The sequence below is a fragment of the Dasypus novemcinctus genome, chromosome 11, assembly GCF_030445035.2.
Source record: "Dasypus novemcinctus isolate mDasNov1 chromosome 11, mDasNov1.1.hap2, whole genome shotgun sequence".
Lineage (NCBI taxonomy): Eukaryota > Metazoa > Chordata > Mammalia > Cingulata > Dasypodidae > Dasypus > Dasypus novemcinctus.
The window spans coordinates 80,955,925-80,967,825 of NC_080683.1; the positions used below are offsets into that span (position 1 = coordinate 80,955,925).

The 11,901-nt window shown below is 42.8% G+C and overlaps 1 long non-coding RNA gene across 2 annotated transcripts in view; it reads right to left on the minus strand.

Annotated features, from left to right (window-relative positions):
* Positions 1 to 11,636, minus strand: part of LOC131280504 (uncharacterized) — a 32,407-nt gene extending 20,771 nt beyond the window's left edge. For both annotated transcript variants that reach the window (XR_009188117.1, XR_009188118.1), the window contains exon 1: positions 11,370 to 11,636. This is a non-coding gene — a long non-coding RNA (uncharacterized lncRNA). The remainder of the gene's footprint in view (positions 1 to 11,369) is intronic.
* Positions 11,637 to 11,901: the final 265 nt, after the last annotated feature.

Genomic DNA, 11,901 nt, shown 5'->3' on the forward strand with positions numbered 1-11,901 from the left:
CCTGCAAGAGAAGGGAAAAGTCACCACCTTGTGCATTGCCATGTGTCAGAAAAACCAAGGACTAAGAATTGCTGACAGCTAGCACCACAAAGTCAGTCTTTGGGGAGAAAGCAAATTAACTTGCTGATGCCTCGGTTTTTCACTTCTCCTAGTTTCAGAACTGTGAGCCAATAAATTCCCATTGTTTAAGCAAACCTACTGTATGGTATTCTTTTTAGCAGCTGGGAAACCAAGATAGATACTTCTTAATAACTGAATAGTATTATGTTGTTTAAATATACTGTAATTTATCCAACCACTCCTTTATTTAAGTGGTTTCCAAATATTTATTCCAACAAAGAGTGCGGTAGTTAAGTGTCCTTATACATATGCCCCCAAACTCCCAGCCAGTGAGGAAATATGCAGAAAGCCTGGAGCCGAACCCTGTCTCAGTTGGTCTGAGCAAATTAGCCTCATCCTCTTTTGAACCTGCCCTCCCACCAAGCCTAGATCCAGTCTCTTTTCCACTCCTCCTGCTGCCCTGCTCCAGGCCCTCCAGTCAGTAAGGGCAGCAGGCCTCAGAATGTCTTGGTACCAGGCACTCCCCCTCCTTGTAGCCTCAGAGCTCCTTGTGTTGCTTCCACTGAAACCCTCCCTTCTCCCCCTCATCCCCATTGTAGTTACCTTTGCTCTTAGCCGCTGAAAGTGGACTTTACAGTAAAATTCCCTGCGCAGTGCCGTGTAGCTGCCCAGGCTTACAGTGCCTGCAGCAAAAGCAAGAGCTGTGGGAATGGGAAACGGACTTTGGCCCAGTGGTTAGGGCGTCCGTCTACCACATGGGAGGCCCGCGGTTCAAGCCCCGGGCCTCCACACAGGGCCTCCTTGACCGGTGTGGAGCTGGCCCATGCGCAGTGCTGATGTGCGCAAGGAGTGCCCTGCCACACAGGGGTGTCCCGCGCGTAGGGGAGCCCCAGGCGCAAAGAGTGCACCCATGAGGAGAGCCGCCCAGCGCGAAGGAGGGAGCAGCCTGAGGAGGAATGGCGCCGCCCACACTTCCCCACACTTCCCCTGCCGCTGACGACAACAGAAGCATCCATCTACCACATGGGAAGCCCACGGTTCAAACCCTGGGCCTCCTTGACCCGTGTGGAGCTGGCCCATGCGCAGTGCTGATGCGCACAAGGAGTGCCGGGCCACACAGGGGTGTCCCCGCGTAGGGGAGCCCCACGCGTAAGGAGTGTGCCCCGTAAGGAGAGCCACCCAGCGCGAAAGAAAGTGTAGCCTGCCTAAGAATGGAGCCACCCACATGGAGAGATGACACAACAAGATGACGCAACAACAACAAAAAGAAACACAGATTCCCTTGCTGCTGACAACAACAGAAGCGGACAAAGAAGATGTAGGAAATAGATACAGAGAACAGACAAACAGGGTGGGGGGGGGAGGGAAGAGAAAAAAAATACAAAAAAAAATTTATTTTGAAATAATTTTAAACTTACAGGATAGTTGCAAAAATAAAACAAACCCATACAGAGAACCCCAACATTCTCAACCCTGATCTACCAACTTTTAACATTTTGCCACATTTGCCATTTTGTCCCTCCCTCCCTCCTTCCCTCCTTCCCTCCCTCCCTCCTTCTTTCCCTCCCTTCATTTCTTCCTTCCTTCCCATCTATTTTCTAAACACTTGAAAGTAGGTTGGATACATTATACTCCATGAATGCTTACTATTTCCATGTAAATTTCCTAGGAATAAGGATATTCACTTATGTTGGTTTGAGTCTTATCTGCTAAGAGATAATAAAGGCAGGTAATAGGTTTTGTAATTTGAATACAAATAGATATTTAAATGTACATTGAAGACAAGGGCACATTCAGTGAGTGCAGTTTCCATTTTAGTCTCTTAGTTATCACAAATATTTTTGTGAAACAAATGCTTTTTCTTATTGCAGCTAGCAAAGGAAGTTACATTAACACAATAGGGCTAATGAGGGAAAAATAGAAAAAGCCCAAATGAAATTATTTATATTTCATAGTAAAAAATAACTAATAACACAAACTTGACATTTCCAAGAAGTTCTGGATATCACAATCCATGCTAGCTGGTTCTGTGCTGCTGTTAACAAGTTGACCGCTCTTTTTTGTGCTGGAATAGAGAAAATCATTATTTTCCTTTGTTGGTTGTAATTCTGCTGATGCTGGTGCAAGTATAACAGTCATCCTGCTACTCAGTGGGCTGTGATTGATTTGTAGACTCTGGGTGTGTATTGATAACCTTTGCTGACCTTGTAAGATTCATAGATCCTCATTATGGCAAAAGTCTAAAGCGCTTCAAGAAACAAATTGTTTTGGCACAAGCATATGATTCTGGGAACATGGACAGAAGAGAGATGACTTGGCAGTGAGAGACCATGCTACCTAAACCAAGGATTTTCCTTGAAAAGGCTGGTGTCAAATATGCACTTACATGTGTAATGCTATTTTCTAATAGGAAACATCAATCTCCCCATTTCTATTCTGCATTCTTCGTACTCCAAGGAAATTAAGACATGCCCTGAATTCTGATAAAGCCCAAGTCAACACAAAACCACTCAATCTTATACAAATCTGTACTGACACAAATTGAGATCCTTTCCAGCGCTCACACCAAAATTGAATTCCTTCATAAGAGAATTGTTTCATCCATTATGATGTAATCTCGTAAATCTTTTCCATTGGTTTCTTATCACTCAGTCAGAAGAATTATGTTTTGGGAATGGGAATGTGTTAGTGAAGAAAATAATGTTGTAAGACCCAGAGAGTCAGCTTTTTTATTGGTATCCATAAAGCCAAATCCATATTTCCTGAAAGAGCAAAACAAGTAATGACATTCTCTATATTAACGTCATCAGTCAATTCATAAATTTCATTGTGTCTACCCACTGAATATAGACGCCTCTATGCTCTGGAGAACTAAGAAAGGAAACACTGGAGGAGAGTTTTTACCCCCAAGGAATTAGGATTAGGAGAGAACTATGTAAGAACACAACATATGTTTATGTGCATGTATATGATCCATGTACAAACATGTCTGTAATGTCTATCATCTAACTATCTTTTTAATCTATTGCAGCTGAATGCAGAGGTTAACTAGGAGATGGTGGTTGTGTTTGGGCAAAGGAGAAGTGGATTAGAAAGTGCTATTGACATAATTAGAAAAATAATCTCTTTTACTACTGTCATGGTCTTCTAATTCTTCCTCAAGTAAAAGCCTTAGATTGACCAAAATTTAGACTTTGAATAGGCACTGATGACTTCTCCAAGAGTAGAAAAAGAATTTGCTGTATGAAATCACCAAAGGATTTGCTTTGATCTTCAATAGTCTCCACCAACCTTTCCACTTTCGTGAGCACCAGAGCACCACAGCCTAGAAGTGAGGCTGGCAGAAGAATCTATGGTGTCTTTTAGTGGACTCATGTTGTTTACCAAGGTCACTTACCAGCTGGGGTCTGAGGACCATGTTGACGGCCCAGGGAGGGCCCTCTGACACTTGGTGCTGAGCCACCTTGGCCCACTTCCTGTCTTCCGAAGGCTGTCTTACCTCACGAGGCTCATAGCCCTTCCCTGACACCTAGCCTTCCCCAGGAACATCCCACACCATCTTTACATGTTTCTATCATTTTGAATCTTGAAAAAATAGGACTGAGATCTCAATCACTTTTCCTCCCAGAAGGTTCACCCTCTTTCAAAAAACTTTATGCTCCCTGAAATAATAGCAGGGAGGAGCATATTATATAAAAATGGTTTCAGATTTACCATGCACTTGAATAAACCAGAGACATGTTAAACCTGCCCATCTACACCTCTTCTACTTCCCCCAAACAAGGGGTGGGATTCAGGGAAGTTTGGGGAAAGGTAAAGCTGCATATTATATGTAAAAAATAACATAATATGCATGCTACTGTATAATATATCCACAATAACATTAAAATTTTCGTAAAATTTTATTTAATCTCTCAAATATTAACTCAAAATTGACATCCTAGGAAAGGACCCCATCTTTATTCTGTGGCTATGGCTAAATCCTTGTCCATTGTCAATGTGAGGTATTAATACTTGGTTTGAAAAGCATGGAAGGAAGTGATCACTGACCTGCAAAAAGTACACAATAAGTGCTTTAGAGCACATAGGAGGAAAAATGAATTACTCTGGTCAGAAAAGAATCAAAGAAAACTTGATGGAAGAAAGTTTGCTTTCAATTTTTGCTTCTCTGGTACGGACTGTAGTCAACTGTATATTCGTGTATTATTGATCCTTGCAAGGCTTTCTCTTCCCAATCCTTCTTTTTTCTTTTTTTCTAAGATTTATTTATTTATTTATTTCTCCCCCCTTCCTCCACTGTCTGCTGTTTGTGTCCATTTGCTGTGTGCTCTTCTGTGTCTGCTTATATTCTCTTTTTTTAAAAGATTTATTTATTTCTCTTCCCTCCCCCCCATCTGCTCTCTGTGTCCATTTGTTGTGTGTTCTTCTGCATCCGCTTGTATTATCAGGTGGCCCTGGGAAAGTGCGTCTCTTTTTTGTTGCATCATCTTGCTGCGTCAGCTCTCTGTGTGTGTGGCATCACTCCTGGGTGGGTTGTGCTTTTTTTTTCACGCAGGGCGGCTCTCCTTGTGGGGAGCACTCCTTGTGCATGGGGTCCCCCTATGTGGGGGTGCCTCTGCATGGCACGGCACTCCTTGTGCACGGCAGCACTGTGCATGGGCCAGCTCACCACACAGGTCAGGAGGCCCTGGGTATAGAACCCTGGACCCTCCATATGGTAGGCAGATGCTCTGTCAGTTGAGCCATGTTCACTTCCCTGCTTATATTCTTATTAGGCATCTCTGGGAACTGATCCTGGAACCTTCTGGAGTGGGAGAGAGGCAATCATCCTCTAGTTTGACCTCAGCTCCCTGATCCACTGCATCTCTTATTATCTCTCCTCTGTGTCTCTTTCTGTTGTATCATCTTGCTGCACCAGCTCTCCACGTGGGCCAGCACTCCTGCATGGGGCAGCACTCCTGTGCAGGGCAGCACTCCTGTGTGGGCAGTACTCCATGCAGGCCAGCACTCCACACAGGCTAGCACTCCACGTGGGCCAGCTTGCCACATGGGCCAGCGTGCTTTTCACTAGGAGGCCCTGGGCATTGAAACCTAGACCTCCTATATGGTAGATGGTAGCCCAATTGCTTGAGTCACATCCGCTTCCCCCAATCCTTTATACATCTCAGGATGGCAGTTTTCAAAGAAGGTTGAACGATAGATATTATAAAAGGTGTAGTGTTGGAAAAGTGAATAAATAGCTGGGGTAGCAGAACTATGTCAGGTTTGTGGCATCAGGCTAAAGGAGAGGGTACTCCTCAGATGTCAAGAGCCCAGATGATAGGAACCCCCTTTCAAATGAGTCTTCATGAGAAAAAAGACCCTATCTCCTACCATAAAGATATAAGCATCCAGACATTCTCTCTGTTTCTGTTAGGAGGCATATACTATTTGTCTCAGTTTCTGTGGTGTTATAAATCATTGAGAGTTATAAAATCATGGCTTCATTATTATAAGACTTTGTAAAGTTCACCTCTTCAAACATTTGGTAACACTATGACAAGTAACTTCCCTATAAACTAAAGCCTAAGGAAAGTCTGCATGCTAAAATTTTATTGGGTGATGCCACCCAGGATGGCAAAAGTGAAAGAAAGGGGGAAAGAAGGTAGGGAGGGAGGAAGGGTAAATGCAAGGTAGTATATTATTGAGCTGGCAAGGCTGCAAAAAAAAATACACACACATACAACTGGGTCGTTGGTCTTCCAGACAACTGATATGAAATACTTGGAACAGTTCATGGGGAAGGAAGGGAGACTATCTGCTGGTGCTTTTCCATATTCTATTGCTCATTGGTCGAAGTTTGAAGTTCACCTTAAGAGGTGTGAATTCCCCAACTTTCCAGATTGATCGATCAGAGCTGCCAAGGACTCTGATAGCTGGGGAAGCAGATCCCATGTACTACAATTGAGCACCAGGGTTCAGACATGGTGGGAGGAACCAGGTCTTTGTGTCCTCAGGTTGGACCTGGGCACCAGACCTCCTGCTGCTTGCATAGCTATAGATATAATGACAACCATGTTCAGGTGTTACCTCAGGGGAGGCTGAGAGGGTTGGCACTGTTAAGGGTGAGGCAGAAATGATGGTGATGGAGATGTCCATTGAGCAAGTGGCCAAGACACAGAGGCAGAAAAGGCTGTGGAAATATAGGGAGGTGCATAAACTCAATTTTATAGACTCTGAGGTATACTTCATATAAGAAAGGCAGGATAAATCCTTGACACTTTCCCTTCTACAGCATTTTTCAGAATAATAAGTTGATTCCCTCGATCCTCCAAAGGCAATCAATGGGGTGTTTTCGTTTGGTTGGTTAGGTTTTTAGGTGGGCCATAAATCCTTGAATTTTTATCTTAATTTATTTCAGTCCACTGAAATGTATATTTTATTCATATTATTTTATAAGCATCCAAATAATCTCTTCTTTGGCCAGTAGAAGACACTTCAAGTTGTTTCATGTCTATTGATATGACTCCTGAAGTCTCTGAGAGCTTCCTTGCTTTCTGGTAAATGATATCGTCTAAATTCCCTGCCCCAGATCTGAAGTAGCCATTTCTCCAGAAAATCCTGGTTAATTTTTATGGGAAATGATGTTCATAATTATAATTTGGGCACCAAGGTGGACGTAGTAGAACGTTAAAGCTGAATCAAGTGGTAGACAGGAAAATTTTGTTACAACATTTTCAAACAATAGAAAAATTATATTCTTAACAGGAACACAAATTTTGACAAAATGCAAACAAATGGATATATATTTTTCAAATGTAGAGGAAAATTACAAGATTTTAGTTGACTGATTTGGCAGAGTCCTATTTAAAGACTAGTTAGAGAAAACTTTTCATTCAGGCCATCAACCAACATTGATTTAGTACTTGCTGTTTTCAAATTATGATGTTAGGCACTCTGAGTGCTCAGATTTTTAAAAATGTACCTACGTCCTGAGAATGGAAACTTGCAACCATCCAGGGACACATACACATATATACAAAGGAAACTCTGTTTAAGTATAATGGTTTGGGAAATGGACCAAGGAAGAATGGGATGGGGGAGAGAATTAATTTATTCTGCAGTCATTGTATCTTCTAGGTGGCAGCCTCTGCAGCAGAAAATTCAAAGGTGAATTTAAATACAAGATTTATCCCTCTAGGTATTTGACAGGTAAGTTGGGAGAAAAACAAGAAAATAAATAATTTAAATACTGTGTCTTACAGGCTATTAACTTCTATAGGCAGAAAAGCCAGAGACCTACAGTCCAGGTGGAGTTGGAGAATGGCTTCTGGGAGAAAGAAACTTTTAACTTTTCCTGAAGAATGATCCAGAAAGGTTGTAGTTCTGGAAGAAACAACATTCAAACTAGAGGAAAAAGCATGTGTAAAGCCAAGATGAGAAAGGGAATGTTGTCTAGGAATGGCAAAAATTTTTGCATGCTGTAAACGGAGAAAGGGTACATGGATCGGGCTCGGGCTGCAGAGGGGGGCGGAGCAAATTGAGTTTGGAGACACATGTAACAATCAAATGGGAGAATAGAGTTATATTCCAAGTGAAGCCATTTGGGTTATTTTAGATAATTAAAAATTTTTGAGCTCATGTGGCAGGTGTTATTTGAGAATGCAACACTGCCATTTCCTTTGTCTATTGTAAGATATTGACCTTGAACCAAACTAACTAAATTGTGCAGGTTCTGAACATACAGTATCCCGAACTGGCCAGTGCTCACTGGGTAGGGCACGGGGATCAGACTGGGGAACGCGGCAGTGCATTTGGAAGGTAGCTGCTGCAGACAGCCATGAAGCTCCCAGGGATTTCTTAACTGTAGCTCTAACTTCAACTACTGCAATTCCCCTTTTGCCTTCATGTCTGTGACTCCCATCAGGAAAACTCTTCCTCTTTCCCAGTTCCTGACTTGGTTGATAGTTTCCAAGTGACTAAACCTTCTAGGATACGGACCCCTCGTTAGTAACTGGTACCTGTCTTGGTGTCCTGAAGCTTTATATCTTCAAGCTGATGCAAGGTAGTGTGTAATTGTTACTGATACTGTGCTAACAATAGCACACCACCTTGCATTTGCTGCTAGAGTAGCAAGACCCTAGAGCATTATCATTGTCTGTATTGTCAAGGTTGAGTCACTGCCAAATCTGGGTTCTAACCTGAAGGAAAAGGGAAGTAAGGCAGGGGGCATCAAGGTGCTTGCTCTGTTGAGGAATAAAAAGTATAACATTGCAAAATATCTAACAAGTCACTCCTGCCCCCACTTCTGTGGATCGGCCTGTGAGGGCATGACCTTGCAGGAGAATATCAAATAAATAATTCCTGTCCCTGTTTCTGTAAATCAGCCTGTGAAAACATGACCTAGTAGAAAGATATCAAACGAGTGACTTCACCCCTCACTTCTGTAAATCAGCCCGCACACTTGCAGCTGCATTCTGCCTCTCTAACCCCCCGGCTTGCAAAATTTCACCTAGCAATGCTTTAGCCAATGAACAAAAGTTATGCTGATCCCACCCGAAATCCTATATAAACTTATGAAAACTGAAAAACGGGGCTCAGAATTTGGAGATTGGCTCTCTTCTGGGCCCACACATAATAAAACTGTTCATCCACCTTTCTGGAGTGCTGGTTGTGAATTTCTACGGTTCAGAACTCCTGGCTTTGCTGTAACAGCTCCATGTCTTAAATCCCAGACCTGAAGGTAGTACGTATCACTTCTGCTCACGTTCCTTGGTGAATGCTTGGCTCTATGGCTACATCTACATGGAGGATTGTCTCCCCAGACAATCCTCACTGGGCAGCCTTGTACACAGAACATTACTTTTACTTTCTAAGAGTGGGGAGCAGATGTTGGCAGATGGCTCACAGTCCCTGCCACATTACTGTATCTAAAGTCCTGTCACATATTTCCTAGAGACCTCTGGGTAAGTCAGCCAATAAGGTGAAGTGTACTCACAGAAGTGTTAAGGAAGCTTTCCAGACCTGAACTTCACAGCCCATTTCCCCTCAGCACCCACTTGAAAAATTCCACTCCTGGAATTTGAGTATGGTGGTGGCTTATTTGGGAGAGAATGCAAGACTAGACTGTGTTTTTCTACCTTCATGACTTTGAAGTAAACATGATGACCAGATTAAGCCTCTTCAAGATCGATTGTTTAATGCTTTCTGTTTTGGAGAGAATAAATTGATGCTTCAAACCCCAAATCACATTGCTCTAGCAAGGACAGTGTTGCTGGGCTGGATCAAATATACTCCAGGTTTTCTCATCTGATGAGTGAGATGGATAATAAATGAATCCAGGCAGTTGGCAAGATATACTGGCAGCCCGAGTGTTGAATCATCATTATCACAGGACATTTACAAAAAGCCCCTGTTTATATGCAACAAACAGCAACATTAGATGTCAGATAGCTCAAGAATATGGGATGAAAAATTTATTGTTCATGAGCTAATGATATCTTCCCATTTTTATTTACCTGATTTCATTGAAAAGAGGTGTCCAGCTTATTCACTGAAAGAAATTTTCATTTCCTGATACTCTTCTCAATACTCAAGCAAATGAAATAGAATTAACTAAAAACGGAATGATATAATCTGCTTTAGCTGAAAGGCTAGAAGGGCAAGGAATAATGTAGTAAGTGCCCCATCACTGCTCCAATAAGGTCCTTAATAAATGAATGTGAAGGGAGGTGATACTAAGCTATTCTTTGGGGGAAAAAAATTAAATATGTATTTTCTCCCCTCACAATATACGCCTAGGGAACAATGAGCCCTTAAGTTGGGTTTTATCCCCAGCACGGCATTTTTATGCTGTTTTTCACTGAAATGAAAAGTTCAATATAGGAAAAGAACTTAAACTATAAGAAACCAGAAATCAAATACGCCTACCATTAGCCCAGCAGTTACTTCCAATTATCATGACCAGATTTTCCCACTGGTGATTTTAAGAGAAGCAATATTTATATTTCAGGAGGAAAGCTGAGAATGGAATCATTTTACATAGATGCTCCAGACTGTAGCAGCAACCCAGAAGAACAGGAAAAATCCTTCCCACACTGGGAGTCAATGGATGTAGATTTAAGTCCCAGCCACTTAGTTTGCTATTTATCACGATAACGATGCAAACCATGATGATGATGGTGACAGTCATCAACATTTAAGGAGTGTTTACTTAGAACATGTCACTGTTCAAATGCTTTGCATGTGCTGCCTTATTTAATCCTTAAAAGAACACTATGGGGCCAGTGATATTATTATTCCCATATTATAGTGTAGAAAAAATGAAGCACAAAGAGGCTAACTTTCCAAAGGTCATACAGCTAGTATAGCAGGCACTGCTCACCCCAGAGTTGTTTCTCTTTCTGGGCATATATCCAGCTGATATGTCCCAGGCTCTCAGGCAGTAAGCAGCAGCCATTGGCTAAGCCCCAATCAATGGGATGTGAGAGATGTGTGCCATTTCCAGATCAAAATTTTTAAGAAGAAGGTGTGCCTCCTCTGTGCTCTCTCACTTTCTGTCAGCTGGATGCAGTCTATGATGAGGCATGGTGGTGAAGGGGACGGTGAAGTTTCCACATAATGGAATCTGAATTTGATCCCAGGCAGTGTGGCTGCATAGTCTGTCTTAGTTAAAATCACTTAATCTCTTTCTTCTTTTGAAAAATGGGAATGATTGTTAAAACTTGTCTCTCCAGCCTCTTTAAGTAAAGCCAGCTAGTAAGATAGGGAATCAATGGATGGATCTGGAACCTGGCAAGAAGTCCATGTGGACATCAATATTGCCAAGATGGCTGCTGGGACACCCCCCTCTCCCTCACAAGATTCTGCCACTCAGAACAAGATTTCCTCCGGAAGCCAGGAGAAGCCCCAGATATTCCCCAAGGACTTTATAATTGGGCCCTCCTGGGGGGTTGATGGGTGGGGTAATCGATCAAAACAGCAAACAGCTGGGACTCCTCTCCTGCCATTAGCAAAGCGGTGAACAATTAATGGTTTAAAAAGCAAGCTCAAAGGCTGAATACTCTCTCTTGCTCTTTTGCCCTTTCCCTGTCCTGGTGCTGGTCCTGCCCTGTTCCTGCCCTTCTATGCCCTGCTCTTGCCGTGTTCCCCCACGTGGATCAACATGCAAGTAAAACTTGGTCACTTATAATCTATAATGGGAAATTGTAGTCTGTAAATCAGCCTGTTTTATTACTTTTCAGCCCCTTCCTCTACCCGGGCCCCACGATCTGTTATTTTCTCCCATTTCTCTTCCCTCCCTACCTTAATAAATTACTGGCCTAACTCACCCGACATGCTCTTGAAATTCGTTTCTGCAGCATAGTCAAGAACCTAGATGAAATCCGGTTACATAAACTGGCGTTCTTGAGGCCTCCAGATGAAGACAGAATCTGAACAGTTCCTGAACAATCTGGGACAGAGGAAGAAGTAAGCTAGGAAAGGCCTTCTGCTTTGGTTTTGGTTCATAATCTCCTCAGGATAAGAGACTTGTCAAAGTACATGCCAGAGCATCCTCTCTGGGAGCCTCAGCCGTTGGCTGGGGCACTCCTGGCACTGCCATGCTCTTTCTGCCGTTGCTCACCTCCAGATGAGATACCTTCTGGCCTAGGCCAGCCCAGGGGAGCTCTTCTTTGTGATGTAATAATGTATATTGTTGGCTTTCCCTCCAGGGGGTTTGCCCTACAACCATTATCAGTTCTCCAAACTTTAGTCCCTCCCTGTCTAGCTTTTTTATCTTCCCCACCTGTGAACTTCTGAGATCCCAGTGTGTCTTGAGTCACTTGTCTGGTTTTTACACTGATGGTATCGTTTGTGCCGATC